Raw genomic sequence first — 19,383 nt, forward strand, 5'->3', positions numbered from 1 at the left:
ATCTGCATTATAACTTCTAACTAGCAAGTGAAAATTTAGTTCTCCTGGGAAGATTGCTGAGCAAATAGGATTACTCCGAGAAAGCCACTCATAATTTGGCAGGAAAACTTAGAGAGGAGATTCGAAGGAAAGACAAAGCTTCATAAAGGTCAGTAAGTTGTTTGCTTGATTTTTCAGAACATTGTGATTGTAATGATGTGTAGTATGTATACATAATTACTAGGATTGTTTAGTATGTATAATTACCTTTGTAGTGTTTAATTTACATGCATATTTGAGAAATGAATTTGAGTATTTCATTGTAGAGAATTATGTAGATTGTTAGCTTGTGGTCAGAATTAATTTTGTAATTCGCTTTTAGGTTACTTTGTAGTAAACTAGTGCATTTATTCATGTGATATGCTAGAATTTACACATGCTTGAATTGTGAATTTGGAAAATGGTTGAAGTAAGATTAGTTAATATAGATGTATGGGTATATCAGAGCACTTATATTTGAATACTTGTGTACTTTGTATGAGTTGTAATGTAAAGAAATGCGTCTGATTGTTGTGATATTGTTTAGGATAATAGGATTAGGAATATATACTGATGCGACGCAATTTATTGATGTATGTATGAGGGGTAATTGTTACTGTGCTTTTATTACACCATAGTTTTACTATACAAGAACGTATGAGTATTTCTATGTGAATGAATACGTGACTGAAGAAATTTAATGGCCTTTATATGATGATAGGCTGGGTGTAGCGTGAGATGAGAGTTGCTTAGGGAAATATTGTACCGTCCTTGTGTTTTCACAGGAAGCTTTTTGGGGGACAGCTTCCGGTTCAGCGAGTCCTGAGTCTCTAAGAGAGGAGACAGAAGTGCAACTAGCAGAGCAGTCGTAGTCAACAAGTATAGTCTGTATAGAGTTGAGGAAGAGGAGGAAAAGGAGTCAATGAGGAAAAAGTGGAGGAGGAGGAGGAGTAACAAGGTGTTGGTGAAGAGAAGGAATTTGGAGAAAGTTGGAAGGAAGAGGAGAAGGAATTGGGGGAATAGGAGAGTAGAATACAAGGACAGGTGGAAAGCTATCTCATGCTACAAATCAAATGATGCAAAAGGCTATCACAGGGTTGAGTGGAAGGAGAGTACTTGGGAGATTTTAATTATTTGATTATTGAATTGTCATTAAATTGTTATTAGTTTAATTTCACTTCTTTGTATATTCAATCATTTAACCGTTGGTATTGCTGACTGGGGGCTCAGAGCTTTACATCTATCTTTCACTAATTTAACTTCCAACCAAAATCGAGCTTGGGTGGGACTTCTGTAATAATTTAAATAAATATCGGAAGCACCCCAGACCACACCTATCACAGTGTTGGTATAACACCCCCCCATGCCACATGTGGCCACAAGAAGGGCCCATAAGATTCTCACCCAGACTACCTCATATGTTCATAGTTCACATGGAGAAACTGCTGTGCATTTTACAATTTATGATTAACTGAAATCTGAAATCTAGCTTTTTCTAGATGCACACACAATATAGAGTTTGTAGAAATGTCCCTCCCCTCTTCTTCATAGTTCTCTGGTTCTTCTCTTGCAGAGCCACTAGGGCAAGATGATTAACTCTTCAGGTCTGAAGAGTACTTTTGTCTCCCAGGAGATAATGGGACCAGTATGTTTGGAGACATGTGAGGCCCCTCCTAGAGAAAGGACTGAACATTAGAGGATTGCATTATCTCCATATACAAGGGAGGAGTAGCTGAACACCAGTGATATTCAGATCATGTTGCCCCCTCCCAAGAGGTATGAGTTGCACTGCATTCATACTTCCTGGGTCATCCCCTCGTGACTGAGAGGAGCAACACTGCACCCATGATAGTGGATCGTATGAACAAGGTTATGACATGTGTCGCCTGACCGATAACAGAACAGTGACCGGTCTGGGTACAAGTCAACATTTGGCGTCCAGTCATCCCATTGTCTGGTCAATGTCTGGCATCCGTTCACAGGTCACTGGTAAGTTTGGTAAAGATGTCTGGTCCAGACTCAACCAAATCTACTACTTCGTTTATCCATGATTTAGGAAAGCTCTCAGAGGTTTATTTCAGGTCAGGATATTGTTTGCAATAAGAGATAATGGTCTGATCCTCCCTCTGTGTTGAGATGTAATGGTGTCTGCCTCAAGCTACCTGGTACATTCCCCTAAGTAACCTATTAAATCTCCTCAGTTGGATGCCAAATCATCTCAAGTGGGTGTTTCTGCTGGAGCATGGGCTTACCTTCCAATCAAACAATTGTAGTTGTAGTTGTAGTAGTTGTAGGGTTTAACACCATTTTTCAGCACATGATAGGCTGTACATGGCAGCCAGTATTAATGGTGGAGGAAAGAACCACCGACCCACGAGAAGCTACTGGCAAGCTTTCTCACATACCCACGTTGGCTGAATCTGAGACTCAAACCCACGCAGATAGAGGTGAGATGGCAGTGATCCGTAACGGAGAGCACTTTAGACCACTCGGCCACTCGGGGCCCCCTCAAACAATTGAAGTTACTGAACAGAAAGACTGGTTGTTGGTTACTATAGCTTTTCATGCAGACCTCTTCTCAGTCACTTCATTTAGCATGCTGATGTAGGCCTCACTAAACCCAGCCTCTCTGCAGTGTGTGTTGGAAGCAGTGGCCAAAACCACCTGACAAGTATTTGTTGTGTCAGTGCCTTTAATGTCAGAACTTCTGCACATATGCTGTGATTTTGCTTTGAACTCCTTGAAGGTCTTACTCAGCCCTCTTAGGAGGACTTATTCCTGACTCTTTGTGGTGTTCAAAGATGTTATGGACCATCAGCCCAAATTCTTTACAACCGCCCCTAGCCCATCACAATAGCCCAGGAAGCATGGTAATGTGAATTGCCCCCAGGTCAAAGGCAGGGTTGCCAAAGACCCCCAAGTGTGAAGTTCATTAATTATCCTTCCTTTCATAAGGATGGGGTGGTGGGAAACAGCCCTAGGGGCTCTACCACTCTTCTGCTGTGTGTCTTTCTTCCAAATGTCCACATAGGTGCTTATATAGACCTATTTTCCAAGCATTGGTCAACCAATTCACATACAATGTGTGGTTCCTTTCAATTGTGAGCAAGAGTTACCAACCACAATTTCAGAAACAAGCCCATATATCAAGAACCTCCATATTTTTTTCACCAAACCAATCTGCTGAAATTAAAGGAAGAAATGCACACCCTTTTACAGAAAGGGGCAGCTGAGAGGGCTCAGAACAGTCAGTCTCCCACATTCTACATATGAATATTTATGGCCACCAAGAAAAGTGAGAAATTTCATCTCATTGATTTCTCCTCTTCAAACCATTTTTTTCTTGAGGAATCTTTCAAGATGGAGACATCATCAATCTGGAGTGCATTGTGTCCATCACATTGGATGGTCTTCATAGATCTTCAGGATCCTTATTCACACATACCAATATATCATCCACATCGAAAATACCTCTAGTTTTGCTTGGACAAAGAAATCTTCCAGTTCTGGGTTCTGCAGTTTAGAATTTCACCCAGGGATTTTTCCCCCCCAAGTCATGCAAGCAGTAGCAGCATATTTCTGATTACTGGAAATTCTGATTATCCAGCACTTTGACAAATATCTGATATACAGTATTCAGGGACAGTCTATACATCAAGATATGTTCTGTTGCTGGTTGACACTAATTTGGTTGGGTCTTTTAACCAGCCACAATAAGTCGGGGATAATTCCATCTCAGGACTTTCTTTATGTGGGGATGGATCTTCTCACAAACAAGAACTTAGTCTAGGTCCCATGGAACCAAAGAGAATGAATTTTGACACTTCTAGAGATGCTGCAAGCCCATACATTTAACTGCTGAGACTTTTGAATGCCACTGCAGATCTGGTTCTCTTGAGACATCTTACATGTCCTCTACAGTTTCTTCTTCTCATAAATTAGAAACCACTGAAAAATTCTTTGTGAGCTCTGATTCTACTAGGACCTGACTTTGAACCACACTGATGTTGGTAGATGAATTGTGACTCCTGACATGTTCCAGTGCATGCACCAAACCCCTACTCAAGCCTGTTCTGATTGGAATGATCATTTAGAACCAGAAGGCTTCATCCTCTAGGATCCTTGGACTCAGAATAAATAATTCCTCCACATCAGCAGTCTAGAAATTAAGACCATATTTCTTTTTTGCAATGGTGCATCAACAGAGCAAGTTGTCAGTGTGTCGTGGTCTCCTCCAAGAACACATTAGTCATAGGATATCTCCAATGTCAATGGAGGTAGATAATTGCTCCTTCTCTTTGCATGGAGGTCTGGAACGTCCTCCACTGGACAGTGTTGGAGAACATTGCCTTCTTAGGTCATGAAATTCTGGACAAGAAGAATGTACTTTTGGACACACTGTCCAGGACAGGCAAAACAGACATTACAAAAAGATCTCTGTACCCTTTGTAATAGAGTCCCTTTTTACCTTAAGAGAAAAACCTTTGGTGGACTTGTATGCAACCATGCTTGGCAGAAAATTCGCCTTTTACATTCCTTCAGTCCAAGACCAGAGAAAATGGGTATTAGTTGTATTGAGCTTTTTGATGGGATTGTTCATTTGTATACACCTTCCTATCAATATAAGTACAACCTCAGGTTGAAAAAATTCATAACTTCCACTGCTCAGCTGAAAAGGTTGCTTTCTTGCTCTGGACGTTATTCATTGATCATTAGAAATTTCCCATACTCAGAGCATAACTTCCACTGATCATATCATTTTTATATCTGTGCTGTGGTGCCAGTTTAAATAATATTCTGTTGATAAATCAATCCAGGTCTCTACCTCATAGATGGGATCATATGTCACAAAATAGGTTTTTAAAGCTAGGCATAAGTGAGTTGACTTTATATAGGGTGGTATGGAGTTCCATAATTTGTCTGCTTTTTAAACTCCCAGTTTGGTTTAGGAAGGTATAAATTGTTGTTTGAGATGGATCTTAGTTCATACATATGTACATTTTTAACAAGTTTAAAGTTACATTTAAGATAATCAGGAGCCAATCCATGTAAAGATTTATAGGCTAATAAACCCTTTGGAAACTGAGTTATCTGCTAAAATGGAAGCCACTTTAGGGTTTTAATTTGTTGATGGTGTATCTAAATCAGCATCAAGAATAACTGGCTGCTCATTTTTGAAAGTTCAGCAACCTTTCTTGATTTTTTGTGTTGCTATTACCCTAGATATAACAACAATATTCTAGCTTTGGCATTATACATGCATTGTAGTATATCTTCATTGGTTGTTGAGAGAGCCAATATTTTATTATATTCGAGAGATAAAGATAAAGATTTCATCTTGCATTTTCCAGCACAAGATATTGTCTAAGTATTTTTTTTAAATTTTCAGACTGTTGTATATCCACTCTTTTTATCATTACTTTGAAGTCATCTTTCTCAGCTTTTACTCCTGCTTGACTACCTGTGATCATGGCTTTTCATTTGGCTGCATTTATCTTCATACCATTGTGCTCACACCAGTTAATTATTTTTACCATAAGAGAAGGAGAGGAAATTTTTTATCTTAAGAAGCCATGGATATCAGTTTCAGCAGCAAATGGTAAACCAGTTTTTATGGCTTGGACACCAAATATTGAATGCTATGTTTTGTGAGTTATGTTAAGAGGACCAGTTTAAAATTTTTGAAGGGCAGCACTTGTCAAAATGTGGGATGTGCAATGAATATATACATTTTTCACAAGCTGAAAGTGGGGGGAAAAAGCAACACTGTTGCTACTATGTTTGACATGTGTCAGACAATGGCAGATGTCTTCAAGCTATGACAATGATATTTTGAAATGTTTGTCAGTATATTTACCTTTTGTGCAGTAGGTTTTACTTCTAAACCACTTTTAGTATTGGATGGCATGAGCTTAGCATTCCAGATTGAAAATTTATGTTACACAGATGCAGCACAGGAATTTGATGTTTTATACTAAAAATAAACAGATATCTGGATCAGTACCATAAATCCATGCATATGTATATTATACATGAAGGTATCTAATTTTTTTAAAGTACTTTTCATTCCTTTTTATGTAAGAAACCAAACCGTTATTGATGCAGTGCTGTCATCTTCTGTTTTTCCCATAATAATATTATCTTGCTGCTTTATTTTTGTAATTTGTTTCAATATGGACTGAATATGTATGTATGTATGTATGTATGTATGTATGTATGAATGTATGTGTGTGTTTGTGTATGTATGTATGTGTTTATATGTATGCATGTATGTATGTATGTATGTATGTATGTATGTATGTATGTATGTGTGTGTGTGTGTGTGTATGTATGTATGTGTTTGTATGTATGTATGCATGCATGTGTGAGTGTGTGCGTGTGTTTGTGTGTGTGTATGTGTGTATATATGAATGTATAATAATAATAATAATAAAAATTTTATTTAGAGAAGGTAACTCAATTAGTTACAGAACTAATCTACCTTGAGGCCTTCTATCTGTTATGTACAATATATACAGTATTGTTGTTGTTGTAGGGTTTAACGCCATTTTTCAGCACAAGATAGGCTATACATGGCAGCCAGTATAATTGGTGGAGGAAGAACCCTGGAAAACCCCAGGAAGAACCACCAACCCAGGAGAAGCTACTGGCAGGATTTCTCACGTACCAATGTTAGCCGAGCATGAGACTCGAACTCACGCAGACAGGGGTGAGATGGCAGTGATCCTTAATGTTGAGCGCTTTAGACCACTTGGCCACTCGGGGCCCCTATATACAGTATATACAACATGATGTGAAGAGTCTGGCTTGACACTAAATGATTAAGTGATTTTAAAATTCAAAGTATCAAGCCTGGAACATATGCACAGGCATCTGTGAACACATAAACATATATAAAACATAAAATATCATCCTGCATTGAAAAATTCAACTATGAAAATGATTCAAAATTACAGAAAAGCATGCAGTATATTTGTACTAGAACTGTTAAATTTTCTAAGGATTTCATCTATTTAAGACATTATGTGTGATTTGGATTTTTAATGTAGCTTAAACAGTTTTCAGCCAGATCACTATGATGTCTGCATTGTGGCAGTTTATAGTGATGTCTAGCACTGAGGCATAATGTGCCACTGGAGCAGTCTTACCTCCATGGATTTTAATTTGAGGTCTCATTTTGGGTCACTTCCATTAGCAGCTCTTCTCCCCTATTGGCATGCTGGTATTGGTACCTAACCTCTTTGGAGCTTGTAGAGATGAGACTGATATCAAGGGTGGGATGGAATTGAAAAGTGTATTTTGAGGTTCCATGTGTGAGGGGGTCAGTGCACATGACCTAAAAAATAACCTTCAGTTGAGAATAAGTTGTGTTTTCATATAAGCCTCAAATAATTCTAACAACTATATCTGGTCAGTAAGTATTTTAAATGCTTCAAAGAAAACATGTTATTTTCTTTTTTATTAATCAAACCTGAATTTTCTCTGCATGTGACAGTAATTAGGTTGACAAAGTCCGTAAAACTAAGCACATTGTAGTCATCGGACAGAACTAAAATATACACCATGTTTACATGACAATAAGACCTATACATGTACATTAAAATACAATACAGTGGCAACTTAACCTGTTATATAGGATAGAAGATAAATTATTATCTAGGAAATAAATTACACCAACTTTAAGAGTCAAATTGTAGCAGCTTTATGTTCAAAACTTTTCTTTCCAACCATAATTCAGTATGTGTGTGAATTTGAACGTTACAAATTAGGCAGATGTTATATCATGACCTCATGATTAAAAATAACCCTACTCGGTCATTGTCTTAAACCCTATGGACAAACATTTTAGCATGGATGCTAAGTTTCAGTAAATAGAGCTAACTGAAGAAAATGTTTTCATGGTGAAATCACTGTACAGCTTTTTTGTACACATTGATATGAGCAGATTAATATAGGATACAGATTATGTATAAAGACAGCATGTATAAAGACAGTAATGTATAAAAACAGTAATGCGTAAAGACAGTAATGTATAATGACAGTATGTATAAAGACAGCATGTATAAAGACAGTAATGTATAAAGACATTATGTATAAATACAGTATGTATAAAGACAGCATGTATAAAGACAGCAATGCATAAAGACAGTATGCATAAAGACAGTAATCTATAAAGACAGTATGTATAAAGACAGCATGTATAAAGACAGTAATGTATAAAGAAAGTAATGTATAAATACAGTATGTATAAAGACAGCATGTTTAAAGACAGCATGTATAAATACAGTATGTATAAAGACAGTGATGCATAAAGACAGTAATGTGTAAAGACAGTATGTATAAAGACTAATGTATGAAGACAGTAATGTATAAAGGCAGTATGTATAAAGACAGTAATGTATAAAGACATTAATGCATAAAGACAGTATGTATAAAGACGGTATGTTTAAAGACAGTGTATAAAGACAATATGTATAAAGACAGTATGTATAATGACAGCATGTATAAATACAGTATGTATAAAGAGAGTAATGTATAAAGACAGTATGTATAAAGACAGTAACATATAAAGACAGTAATCATAAAGACAGTATGTATAAAGACAGCAATGTATAAAGATGGTATCTATAAAGACAGTATGTATAAAGACAGTAATGTATAAAGACAGTATGTATAAAGATAGCATGTATAAAGAAAGCAATGTATAAAGACACTAATGTATAAAGACTAATGTATAAAGACAGTAATGTATAAAGACAGTATGTATAAAGGCATTATGTTTAATGATGGTATGTATAAAGATAATATGTATAAGGACAGTATGTATACAGTAATGCATAAAGACAGTATGTATAAAGACGGTGTGTTTAAAGACAGTGTATAAAGGCAATATGTATAAAGATGGTATGTTTAATGATGGTGTGTGTAAAGATAATATGTATAAAGACGGTAATGCATAGTCAGTATGTATAAAGACGGTATGTTTAAAGACAGTGTATAAAGGCAATATGTATAAAGATGGTATGTTTAATGATGGCATGTATAAAGACGGTATGTATAAAGACAGTATGTATAAAGACAGTATGTATACAGTAATACATAAAGACAGTAATGTATAAAGACAGTATGTATAAAGACAATATGTATAAAGGCATTATGTTTAATGATGTTATGTATAAAGATAATATATATAAGGACAGTATGTATACAGTAATGCATAAAGACAGTATGTATAAAGACGGTGTGTTTAAAGACAGTGTATAAAGGCAATATGTATAAAGATGGTATGTTTAATGATGGTGTGTGTAAAGATAATATGTATAAAGACGGTAATGCATAGTCAGTATGTATAAAGACGGTATGTTTAAAGACAGTGTATAAAGGCAATATGTATAAAGATGGTATGTTTAATGATGGCATGTATAAAGACGGTATGTATAAAGACAGTATGTATAAAGACAGTAATGCATAAAGACAGTATGTATAAAGATGGTATGTTTAAAGACAGTATGTATTAAGACAATATGTATAAAGGCATTTTGTTTAACGATGGTATGTATAAAGACAGTATGTATAAAGACAGTAATGTATAAAGACAGTATGTATAAAGATGGTATGTTTAAAGGCAGTATGTATAAAGACAATACGTATAAAGGCATTATGTTTAATGATGGTATGTAAAAAGCAGTTATGTATAAAGATGGTATGTATAAAAACAGTATGTATAAAGACAATCTGTATAAAGGCATTATGTTTAACAATGGTATGTATAAAGACAGTAATGTATAAAGACAGTAATGCATAAAGACAGTATGTACAAAGACAATATGTATAAAGGCATTATGTTTAACGATGGTATGTATAAAGATAATATGTTTAAAGACAGTATGTACAAAGACAATATGTATAAAGGCAACATGTATAAAGACAGTATGTATAAAGACAGTAATGTATAAAGACAGTATGCATAAAGACAGTAATATATAAAGACTGTATGAAGATGGTATGTATAAAGACAGTATGTATAAAGACGGTATGTATAAAGACGGTAATGTATAAAGACAGTAATGTATAAAGACAGTATGTATAAAGATGGTATGTTTAAAGACAGTATGTATAAAGACGGTATGTTTAAAGACAGTAATGTATAAAGAAGGTATGTTTAAAGTCAGTAATGTATAAAGATGGTATGTTTAAAGACAGTATGTATAAAGGCATTATGTTTAATGATGGTATGTATAAAAATAATATGTATAAAGACAGTAATGTATAACGATAGTAATGTATAAAGACAGTATGTATAAAGACAGTAATATATAAAGACTGTATAAAGATGGTATGTATAAAGACAGTATGTATAAAGACGGTAATGTATAAAGACGGTATGTTTAAAGACAGTAATGTATAAAGACGGTATGTTTAAAGACAGTAATGTATAAAGACAGTATGTATAAAGGCATTATGTTTAATGATGGTATGTATAAAAATAATATGTATAAAGACAGTAATGTATAATGACAGTAATGTTTAAAGACACTAATGCATAAAGGCAGTATGTATAAAGATAGTATGTTTAAAGACAGTATGTATAAAGACAATATGTATAAAGGCATTATGTTTAATGATGGTATGTATAAAAACAGTATGTATAAAGATGGTATGTTTAAAGACAATATGTATAAAGGCAATATGTATAAAGACAGTATGTATAAAGACGGTATGTATAAAGACATTATTTATAAAGATAGTATGTATAAAGACAATATGTATAAAGACGGTATGTTTAATGATGGTATGTATAAAGATGGTATGTATAAAGATAATATGTATAAAGGCAGTAATGTATAAAGATAGTATGTATAAAGATGGTATGTATAAAAGCAGTATGTATAAAGACAGTATGTATAAAGGCAGTATGTATAAAGACGGTATGTTTAAAGACAATATGTATAAAGGCAGTATGTATAAAGGCAGTGTGTATAAAGATGGTATGTATAAAAACAGTATTATAAAGATAGTATGCATAAATGCAGTATGTATAAAGACAGTATGTATAAAGACAATATGTATAAAGACAGTATGTATAAAGATGGTATGTATAAAGATGGTATGTATAAAGAAAGTATGTATAAAGATGGTATGTATAAAGAAAGTATGTATAAAGGCAGTATGTATAAAGACAGTATGTGTAAAGGCAGTATGTATAAAGATGGTATCTATAAAGACAGTATGTATAAAGATGGTATCTATAAAGACAGTATGTATAAAGATGGTATCTATAAAGACAGTATGTATAAAGATGGTATCTATAAAGACAGTATGTATAAAGATGGTATGTATAAAGACAGTATGTATAAGGTACATATCAGCATAAGCATCACATTATGTGTACACTCCAGTTTTTTTTATGTTAGTCCATGAGCAGCAAGGCAGTGCAATTGGTAAATTCTATTTATAGCAATAGTGTGTGTGATTTAGATTTTTAATATAGCTTTAACAATTTTTCAGTCATATTGCTACGATGTCTGCAGTGTGACAGTTTATAGTGATGTCCAGCACTGGGGCATCATGCTGCAGACATGTAGCATGATGTCCCACCCAGTCACATTATCCTTACACCAGGCTGACCAGTCCTAACACTAACATGTTAATGCTGAGTGTCAAGCGAGGCAGCTGCTAGTACCATTTGTTTAAATAAGTCTTTGGTATGACGCAGCCAGGGATTGACCCCATGACCTCCTGCATCTGAGGCGGACGCTCTCAACCAGGAGGCCACCGGAGCGGTCTCAGGTCCCATTGAGCATATTGTTGTATTGCATTTTGGATAGAATTATGTCCCTTGTCAATCAGCTTTATATTTTTATATGGGTTCTTGTGTGTGTGTGTGTGTGTATATATATATATATATATATATATATATATTGATTGGTATTGCCTACAATATAATGAGTCGGAGAAGTTTGATTTCAAGCATTATACATCATCTCAAGATTTATGGTTCCTGACAGTATATCTTCAACTTGGGTTTCCCTAATACAAGGTCCTCTGTTTAAGATACTCAAGAGCAAATTGTAGTTAATGGGGCCATGTGTGATGCTCATGTCACAAATAGCTCTACTTAATATTTGGTGAAACCAGGTGTAGAGCAAGTGCTTTCATTTTGTTACTGTCAGACATTTGTGGCAGACCTAAAAGTGCAGTAGACCCAATCATAAATTAAAACAATGTTTCATCTGAAAAGCTGGTTTGGGTTTGTCACAGTTTAATCAATTCTATTTAAAGTTGGTAACAACAGGATTTTTGAAAGTATAAACTGATTGGACTAGACAATCTAGGTGGAGTTTTGAAACTATAAACTGATTGGACTAGACAATCTGGGTGGAGTTTTGAAACTATAAACTGAATAGACTAGACAGTCTGGGTGGAGTTTTGTGATTTTATAGTTTGTAAATTTATCAGCTGCTACAAAGAACATGTTTGTCATAAAGTTTAAAACTGGTTATTGGAGAAAATGAAGCTTTAAAGCTGTATTTCTGATTATTTTGTCCAAGGAAAATAACTGACTGTAGATAAACAAATATAGTGATGAAGAAAATAGGAATTAAACCCATTGTAAAAGAGAGGTTGTATGGAAATGGATTATGGCTGTCCTTGCCTTGTCCTGTCAATGTTGAGCTGCAAGTGGGTCCTCATGGCAATCATTAGATGTCCTCAAACTTGTAAATACTCTTTATAGGATGAAAAGTGGTTTTTTAAGGAAACCATATTCTTTGATCAGATGACAAGGAATCCTTGTAATAGTGGTATTAAGTGCTTGTAATATATCTGCAGTTACTGCATCTACTGCGAATACAGGAAATAATTAGTTCACATCAGCATATTAACATTAAGGGTTTGAATTTTTTTGTAATAGATTATGGATGAAAATTTGCCAAAAAGCCTGATGACTTCAGGCTAAACCTAATGGCAGATACAGCTACTTGCTTTTTAGAAGTTGTCTCTGAGGTAAAAGCCTCGTGACAGAATCCTATAAACAATGGTTTCAGAATTGTTTGTTATCATCTATACTTGGTTATAAGTCGAGTCAAACTGCAAACAACAAGGATCCTGATCTACTGTAGCATAACGCACCTGCAGATCAGGGTGTATGTTGTTGGTCCTACTGATTACTCCTAATAAACTGCATAGACCCAGATCTGCCAGTGCATTATGCGACAGCAGTTCTTAGTGTGTGCAGTTTGCATTTGAACTCATAAGCGAGTATACATGGTAACAAGTCTTAATTCATGCTGAAACGCAAGCAGTGCTTCAGTAGAGAAGATATGATGTTGGTAGACTTATTAATATCAGGCAGAGGCGGTCAAGTCTTCTTCGTCTGAAAGGATCATTCCTACTTTCCTTTGTGTGTGCAATTTCAGTTTAATACAGTTATTTACATTCTCTTATAGTTGCATAAGCTGGTTAGACAAGGTCACACACACATTATAGTGTAGATTACATTATTACAGTAATTGAATACACTGTGTGGAAGAGAGGTTTTATTTTCTACAATAGACAGAGTACAAAAAATTTGTTTTGTTATTGTGACTTTAGCAGATTTACATTCTCCAGGTCTTAATAGGAATAAAACAGATTGAAAAGTAATGATCAAGATTTATTAGGTTTGTGCAGTATAATGGAAATAGCTTTCATGATCATCTACCTCAGGCATCACTTTCAGAATGTTCTTATTTTTGCTTTTAATGTTTCATGGCAGAGAAACATTGTTAAGGTTAGTTGTTAATGTTGAATGCTGATTCAAGCAAATAGAGCAAAGTGCTTACAGTTTGATGGACACAACATAGTAACCAGTGGGGCTTACAGTTTGATGGACACAACATAGTAACCAGTGGGGCTTACAGTTTGATGGACACAACATAGTAACAAATGGGGCTTACAGTTTGATGGACACAGCATGGTAACCAGTTGGGCTTACAGTTTGATGGACACAACATGGTAACCAGTCGGGCTTACAGTTTGATGGACACAGCATGGTAACCAGTCGGGCTTACAGTTTGATGGACACAACATGGTAACCAATGGGGCTTACAGTTTGATGGACGCAGCATGGTAACCAGTCGGGCTTACAGTTTGATGGACACAACATGGTAACCAATGGGGCTTACAGTTTGATGGACACAACATGGTAACCAATGGGGCTTACAGTTTGATGGACACAACATGGTAACCAGTCGGGCTTACAGTTTGATGGACACAACATGGTAACCAGTCGGGCTTACAGTTTGATGGACACAACATGGTAACCAGTCGGGCTTACAGTTTGATGGACACAACATGGTAACCAATGGGGCTTACAGTTTGATGGACACAACATGGTAACCAGTCGGGCTTACAGTTTGATGGACACAACATGGTAACCAATGGGGCTTACAGTTTGATGGACACAACATGGTAACCAATGGGGCTTACAGTTTGATGGACACAGCATGGTAACCAATGGGGCTTACAGTTTGATGGACACAACATAGTAACCAATGGGGCTTACAGTTTGATGGACACAGCATGGTAACCAGTCGGGCTTACAGTTTGATGGACACAACATGGTAACCAGTCGGGCTTACAGTTTGATGGACACAACATGGTAACCAGTCGGGCTTACAGTTTGATGGACACAACATGGTAACCAATGGGGCTTACAGTTTGATGGACACAACATGGTAACCAATGGGGCTTACAGTTTGATGGAAACAACATGGTAACCAATGGGGCTTACAGTTTGATGAACACAACATAGTAACCAATGGGGCTTACAGTTTGATGGACACAGCATGGTAACCAGTTGGGCTTACAGTTTGATGGACACAACATGGTAACCAGTCGGGCTTACAGTTTGATGGACACAACATGGTAACCAGTCGGGCTTACAGTTTGATGGACACAACATGGTAACCAATGGGGCTTACAGTTTGATGGACACAACATGGTAACCAGTCGGGCTTACAGTTTGATGGACACAACATGGTAACCAATGGGGCTTACAGTTTGATGGACACAACATGGTAACCAGTCGGGCTTACAGTTTGATGGACACAACATGGTAACCAATGGGGCTTACAGTTTGATGGACACAACATGGTAACCAATGGGGCTTACAGTTTGATGGACACAACATGGTAACCAGTCGGGCTTACAGTTTGATGGACACAACATGGTAACCAGTCGGGCTTACAGTTTGATGGACACAACATGGTAACCAATGGGGCTTACAGTTTGATGGACACAACATGGTAACCAATGGGGCTTACAGTTTGATGGACACAGCATGGTAACCAATGGGGCTTACAGTTTGATGGACACAACATGGTAACCAATGGGGCTTACAGTTTGATGGACACAACATGGTAACCAATGGGGCTTACAGTTTGACGGACACAACATGGTAGCCAATGGGGCTTACAGTTTGATGGACACAACATGGTAACCAATGGGGCTTACAGTTTGATGGACACAACATGGTAACCAGTCGGGCTTACAGTTTGATGGACACAACATGGTAACCAGTCGGGCTTACAGTTTGATGGACACAACATGGTAACCAGTCGGGCTTACAGTTTGATGGACACAACATGGTAACCAATCGGGCTGATATAAAGGTGGAAATTGAAACCACAAGTCCAATGCCACAACCTATAGGAGCCACCATGGCTCATCGCTTTTTTTAACTTCAGGGCCTGAAAAGTTTGCTTTTGACTCACTGGTTCACTCGGAGGACCAGTAGGACTCTAAATTTTCCAATGAGCCAAGGACTGGTCAAAGTCTGACATGCAAATATTTTCTACAGTGCATTGACACAAACGAAAGACAGGAAAAATAATGCCAACTAAAAATTCAGACAACTGCTTGATTGCTTATTCAGTCATATAAATATTTTACTTACCATAACGTTTAAAGTTTTCAGATCAAGTGGTCATACCTTCTGTTGGGGGATCCTCTTTGAATCTCAGTGCTGTACCATATACATTTGCGCAATAAGTTGAGACAAACTGCATATTTCAAAGATCCTGATCTGCTGTAGAACATTAGGCCTGCTGATCTGGGTCTATGTTGTTTGTTCTACTGATTACTCTTAACAAACTGCATAGACCCTGATATGCTGGCACATAATGCACTGGCAAATCTGGGTCAGTGTGGTTTGCAGTTGAACTTGTCATGTAAGTGAGTATATACAGTCAGCTTAATCTTAAAGTCTAAATGTTCTCAAAATAAAAGATATCAATCCTCAAATAAAATAGAACACATTTGTGACCCAAAGGTTTTTTAATGAAACATATGGAAAAACTCATAAATAGTCGATTTACATGCAGTCAGAAGCTCCAAAAGTAATTATTAATTTGATAAGAGTCCAGGGTTCCTCTTACCATTCCTACCCCATTTTAGATATTTTGATATTTTTGTTGTCAAAATATTGAAAATGGGATGAGAAAGGTCAGAGAAAATTCATACTGCTGTTACTTGATTAATCTCTCAACCTCAGATGAACTTTTCCTTGGTACTAGAAAAAAAACTATCAGGTGCCATGCTTTCTCAAAAAAAGCAGCCAGTGAGCAGTGATCTCACATGACATAAATCAACTAGTTTTGGTCCCTCAAACAGGGTGAATAACTAACTGGTCATACATTCAGCTTTATAAATTAGGCTCAGGGAACCAGGGTCTTGATGATTGAGAGGGTGTTTATTTACTATCATAACCTTTCCAATACAAGTAATATGGCCTTTGTTTGTTTCATGTACTATCAAAGGGTCATTTATAAAATTTGATGTGCCTTTGAAGAATGAATGGCTTACTCTGGGTACATGCTGAACAACACAACCTCTTATCATCCTACTGATCTCATGGCCAATCAGGCGCTTGAGTCTATCAGTTGAAAAGGGGAAACTAATGATAACACCCTCTCCTATTCCAAATGAACAGAGGTTGCAGGTTCGAATCCCAGCCAAGTCATACAAAGACTTATAAAAATGGTACTAACAGCTGCCTTACTAGGTGCTCAGCATTAAGAGGTTAGTGTTAGGACTGGTCAGCCTGGTGTCAGGATAATGTGACCTGGTGGGACATTATGCTACATGGATGTGGCATGATGCCTCTGTGCTAGACATCACTATAAACTGTCACACTGCAACCATCGTAGCAATATGACTGAAAAATTGTTAAATTACATTAAAAAATCCAAGATCACACACACACACACACACACTCCAAATGAACACAAAAGGAACTAACTCTTGCAGTTCATAGACTTGATGACTCTGTTCTAACTTTTCTCTGCTATTTGCACATTTAGTCATCCATAACTTAATACCACTGTGAAAAAGACATTCCACACCTTTCCCATATATACAATTTAAGTAACTTACTGATTTTAAATGGCTATTTTTATGCAAAGTTTATCTGTTGCGTCTTGTCTTTTCTTCTATGGCATGCTCAGGCTACACCTCTAGTCGTAATTGTGTCTTTCAAACATCAGTACCACTTGGTAGTATTCAAGATATTATGACCTCTAAGATACGTGTACAATATAGTAAGTGAATAGATTAGTTAAAAAATGTACAAAATTTTAATTTTATTTTCCATATGATCCTGAAAGTAAATAAACTTCATTTTAATTTTAATTTCAACTGTTCTTATTTCTGAGTATTGTTTGATTGTTTATATACATAATGCCCAACAGTCCCATTCATTCTGATGAAGGTAAGGTTATGTATCGATGCTGCTGGACTGCTTTGTTATTCAAGTTCAAATCCACGTTGCTGAAGAATGAATGCATGAAATTGTTGACAGGAGCTACTCATGGATCAACCCCAGGATTGCAAATGTCTGTTTTGAGAACTTCGACTTTCAGATTCATGTAATCTTGATGTCTTTCTTTTGATTTAAAATTTTATTTGGGCTGAGGTCATAAAACAAAATTTATCCATCTGGATTTTTGCATAATTGGTTGGAATTTTAATATCAGTAATACAAGATCTTAGTTGCTATTGCACAGCTGGTATGTTTGTGGGCAGAAAATTACACCAACTGTATGATGAGAATTTGTCCTCCTGTTAGGGTGAACCAGAAAATTCTGGAACATGAGATCACCCCTGGTCCAACAAGCAGACATCTTGCCCATGCACACTGTCATTCATTTTTTTTTGTGCTGTTGCTGCCATTACAGGCTGCTTAAGTTCTGTGTCATATTGAAATTGTGTTTGCTTCATTTTTATGCAGTGATTTTGAGTTTTCTCTTGATGTGCATAAGTTTTAATGTGATGGAATTACCCTTGATCAAGTGTTTTTTCTGCTTGAATTGCGCTCTCTCTTTCTCCCGAGCTTTATAGTTCTTGATCTCGTTATTTTTGGATGAATGAGTTTAGGTTATTAACCCATTGTTAATTGTTGATGGTTGATTTCTAGCTCAGTTATTTAGTAAATATGCCTGTCTTTGCAGAATTTGGTCTGCAGGCTCATATTGATTCTCTTTATTGTTTTATTACAGAAGCAGTTAAAATCTTCATATTTCACATTTCCTTTTATGTGAATTAGTATTCCTTTTCATCATACTTTTTATTTACAAATTGTTTTTTTTGTGCAAAAGTAGTCCTCACCAATTCTTGAATATTGAAGGCTGGTTGACATCATTTTCATTAATTATCCTCAGTATTATTTGGTGGTTTCATTGCCTTATCTTAAGTAAATTTGGTCTGTGTACTTGTATTGATTCTGTTCAGTGTTTTATTACAGTAATGAATCTTCATGTTGCACACATTCTTTTAATAACCTGTGCTATTTTTTTCTTGGATAGGCAGGTTGCACACCAGATTTCCTTTCATTTTGTGTGCTTAGTTATCGAACACCAGATTTCCTCTTATGTTGTGTGTTTAGTAATTGACTGCCATTCATTTTCAGCTTTGAACATCAGGAATTGTTTTGATTCGGAGACAACATCTAGGAAAGGTGACTTGCGGTTATACATTAGTGTAGTCTTTGTCCATGCAAGTACATCTACATTTGTACATTACTTACTATGTTTAAATAAATCTCCATTACAGTATTCTTTTTAAGCAATGGCTAAAAAAAGATGTGGGTGGGTGATACCACCCCACCTGCTTGTCTCAGGTCAGTGAGGTTTGAGACCGAACTTAGTCATACATAAGGAAGGACGAGAGGCCATTCCTAATGACTTCATTAGAATTGATTCAGAGTTTTCCTTCCCTGGGTCCATCCCACACCAAAACTGCCTACCCTTCTGCACATGAGATTCTCACGTGAGATCTAACTCAAGTTAGTCTCATGTGCAATTTAACATGCAAATTAGGTAGAACTCA

General features: G+C 36.2%; 1 protein-coding gene across 5 annotated transcripts in view; it reads left to right on the forward strand.

Moving 5' to 3' along the window:
- LOC149787850 (uncharacterized) overlaps positions 1-19,383 on the forward strand; it is a 200,622-nt gene that overhangs the window by 46,072 nt on the left and 135,167 nt on the right. The window lies entirely within an intron of this gene.

This window comes from Sinohyriopsis cumingii, chromosome 11 (genome assembly GCF_028554795.1).
Source record: "Sinohyriopsis cumingii isolate HCF-2022 chromosome 11, ASM2855479v2, whole genome shotgun sequence".
NCBI lineage: Eukaryota > Metazoa > Mollusca > Bivalvia > Unionida > Unionidae > Sinohyriopsis > Sinohyriopsis cumingii.